We start from the raw sequence: 3,800 nt of genomic DNA, 5'->3' as shown, positions 1-3,800 counted from the left end.
TATGAAGCAACAAGAATACTTTTTGTACACAAAACAAAACAAAAATAAAGACTTAAATCAACAATTTGAACCATTGTCATAGGTAGTGACAATGCAGGCTTCCATGTTTACATCCATATGCCGACTCAGTATTGGCCGAAGCTGAGCAGCACAACACATGGGTTTGATGCTGACGCAGGAGGCGGCTAATAAAATGAGCCGGCATTCAGACGTAAACATGGAAACCTGCACTGAGTTCACTAGGTATGAAACGGTTCAAATTGTTGAATGAATATGTTTTGGTTTTGTGCACAAAAAGTATACCTCTCTTCAAAATATTACGGTTGAACCACTGTAGTCACAATGACTATTTTAACTATGTATTTACTATTTATCCAGACCTTAAAAGGTCCATTGACATTGCTGCCAATGTGTGGTTCAGAAAGCTTAAACAGCACCTTTAATCAGAGTAAAACAGCACCTTAGTTCCCACAATGACGATAACGATATCAGCTATGTTGGCATATTCCTCTCCTACAGTGCTGCCCAGTTCAATGATCTCCGTTACATGACTGGTGAAGCAATCTTTAATCATGTCTCTGCTGACATCCTGTCAAATACACAAATAAATGCAAAGTGTTTACAATACTGTACAGTTGAATGTTCTCTTTAATTTTATGTGATAAGTGCCACACACAGATTTCGTCTCATCATCATTAAATCTGTTATTACATGAAGAAAGAGGGAAAGAGGGACTATGACAGACTAAATCCAGAAGAACTGTATCTGCAAGTCGATTAAAAAATACCTGCAAAGCTACAGTACTGTAAAAGGTTTTAGGCACTTGTGTAAAAATTCTGTAAAGTGAGGATGCCTTTAAAATGCTTTCATAAATTGATTTTCATTTATCTTCTATTGATTAAATCAATATTTGGTGTGATCGCCCTTTGCACTTTAAACAGTTTTTGGCCCAGTACACTTGATATTGTTTTTCCGATAGCTTTGCATGTATTTTTTATTTTTATTTTATTTTTTTTACATTTTGCAGACATTGCCACAGTTTTTCTTAATTTTCGCATTTTATTCTCAACTTCATTTCTTTCTTCATGTTATAATAGACAGACTCAATAATGGTGAGACCAGATCTTCTGTGGAGCACCAACTGTTGTCAGACTGCCTGTGCATACAAAAATCTCACTGGATTATTAAAAATAATGGCAAAATTAATGTTTAGGAATGTAAACTGATATTTCATGACAAACTAGAGCACAAAGATATAAAAAGAAATAAACATTTTTGGGGATGAAAATACTAATGTGCCTTAGACTTCTGCAGTACTGTACATATGCTAAGTCAAAACGAAATTTGAATTCTCCTGTTAATGTACCTGGTAGGCTTCAATGAGCTCCTCAGATGATTCTTCCAGCGAATAACAGCATCTTGCTTATCTTCAACTTGCTGTTAAAAACAAAAGTAAAATGCAGCGAACATTAACAGTGTACACTTCCATCTACATACAACTATATACATGTCCTGGCAGAGTGCATACTGCAAGCTTAATCAGTGTTGCATAGGCTGTAAGAAGTATTGCCAACTTACCTTGCATGAGCTTTAACGGTGAGTGCAATCTGTGGAACATATGTTAGAAATGTTAATGTCAGAAATAGATTTCTTTTAATAAAATTTGAATAAATATACTTGTTTTAAAATTTGAACAGTTAATTTATTTTGGAACAACTGCATTCAAGTAAGTAGCCTATCAACAATAAATTTTCAATCATCTGGTAGAGTTAAAGGGATAGTTCACCCAAAAATGAAAATTCTTTCATCATTTACTCACCCTCAAGATGTTCCAAACCTGTATGAATTTCTTTCTTCTGCTAAACACATAAGATATTTTGAATATTTTTGATAACCAAACAGTTGATGGACCCCATTAACTTCTGTAGTATTTATTTTTTATTTTTTTCATACTATGGAAGTCAATGGAGACCAGCAACTGTTTGGTTAACGTTACCCATATTCTTCAAAATATCTTCTTTTTTGTTCAGCAGAAGAAAGACATGTATGCAGGTTTGGCACAACTTGAGGGTGAAGAAATTTTTATTTTTGGGTGAACTAACGTTATCCCTTTAAGGCTGCCTGAACACATACACTAGAAAATGTATCACTATTGTATAGCTTCAATAGGGAGTAAGTTATAATCTTTGTTTTACTTGATTAATATGCATCAAATGCTTACCGATTTTATAAATAAGACAAAGCAGTGTAGTTGATGTGGATTTATGGGGTATTAGTGGTTTTCTACATCGCGTTTAAAGTTAATGGGCACCCATCTCAGGGCTCGGGTATAATCCTAGGTTCGTAAATTTGACTTTCGATGCTGTACATGTCCAGTTTCTAATTAGAAAACTTGTATTTATAATTCAGATAGCACATGAGGGCACAATTATTTATTCACACAGATGAATAAACAGACGCCCTTCTATTGGCATATGTCGCGACGCATCGCACCGCTCTCGTCCGGCAAAGTTTATTTTAAACTTCACTGTAACGTTACATTAAACTTCTCCGTAGATTACATGTAAAATACAAGACAGATGCCGTTTGCTAATAACGGATATTTGTGCTAATCGGTTCTTTAGCAAACTCAACTCTGTCGACGACTATAACAGTTAATGCGTTAACTCTTTAACCACCAGAACTGCAGACAGCTTAATTGCAAAATACTTCTCTGGAAACATAACTAAATAAACAAATATTTTATAACTTACCGTGTAAAAATCAAATCGTCCTTCCAGGAAATTTTCCGTTGCTTTCCTCTTCCTCTGCGCGCCACTTCGGGGACCAAGAGCGCATGCGCACAGATTGCCTGGCTTCGTGGAGTAAGTTTTACTTGCTTTTGTCATTTTTTGCATTAGTTCATTATAGTTCATATACTAAGTAAATATTACTTGGGGGGTTCCATTTCAATTTACTTATGTATTTAAGCACAATAAAATAAAACTAAAACTTAAGTAGTTTATTGAATTAAACATGACATTCTGAAGTAAAAAGACAAAATAGGATTTGTTTGTAAAATATACTTAAATTATGTTATCTGTATTTACAAGTTCAAAAAATCATTTTTTACAGTGTGTTCATTTTTTTTTGCCGGAACAGATAAATGTGAATATGGTACGATTTTATGACGTTGTTTTTTTAAATGAATCACCGCAGTTCTGATTTGACATTTGCACTCCATTGACTCCAAAATAACGTACCACCAACATTACACCTAAACCTACCCGATAGTGTTAACAAAAGCAAATGTGACATAAAAAGCATCCGTAATCATACCGTTTTAGCTTGTTTAAATCTCTCTTTGAGCTATTTTACTGTGACTTGCTTTTCACGGGATTCGTACCAAAGGCTTCCTCGTCCTAAATACAACTCCGTATCAGCTGAGCTACCGAGAAAGCTTGTTATGTCAGGAAAGTGAAACATATAAGAGAGGCTGTGCTGAAAAATATAAGAGAGGCACGACGCAATGCAAAGCCTTTTTATGAAACGGTTACCACACAATACAAATATTAAAGCCAAAAAAATATGTATCAATGCAACTTTCATGAAGTAAAATCACTAAAAGCCTTCCTTCTGCTGGAAAAAAAATAGTCCCTAATCATGAACAGCAACAGAAGTTGCATTAATATGCCATTAGATGGCGGCAAAGACTGTCTTTATGAGTGTGTCAGTCAGTAGCGAAGACTTTTATATTGAAAAGACTGAATTGTTGTGAACACAGAACAAAACGCAACTGACAAATGCTTTGACTAGTGCTG

The 3,800-nt window shown here is 34.8% G+C and overlaps 1 long non-coding RNA gene across 1 annotated transcript; it reads right to left on the bottom strand.

Moving 5' to 3' along the window:
- Window positions 1–359: 359 nt before the first annotated feature.
- LOC137029990 (uncharacterized) lies at window positions 360–1,827 on the bottom strand. The gene is made up of 3 exons (XR_010896365.1): window positions 1,579–1,827; window positions 1,367–1,437; window positions 360–589 (listed from the first exon to the last, which is right to left on the bottom strand). It is a non-coding gene; the product is annotated as an uncharacterized lncRNA (long non-coding RNA).
- Window positions 1,828–3,800: the final 1,973 nt, after the last annotated feature.

The sequence above is a fragment of the Chanodichthys erythropterus genome, chromosome 11, assembly GCF_024489055.1.
Source record: "Chanodichthys erythropterus isolate Z2021 chromosome 11, ASM2448905v1, whole genome shotgun sequence".
Lineage (NCBI taxonomy): Eukaryota > Metazoa > Chordata > Actinopteri > Cypriniformes > Xenocyprididae > Chanodichthys > Chanodichthys erythropterus.
This window is presented reverse-complemented; position numbering and strand designations above follow the sequence as displayed.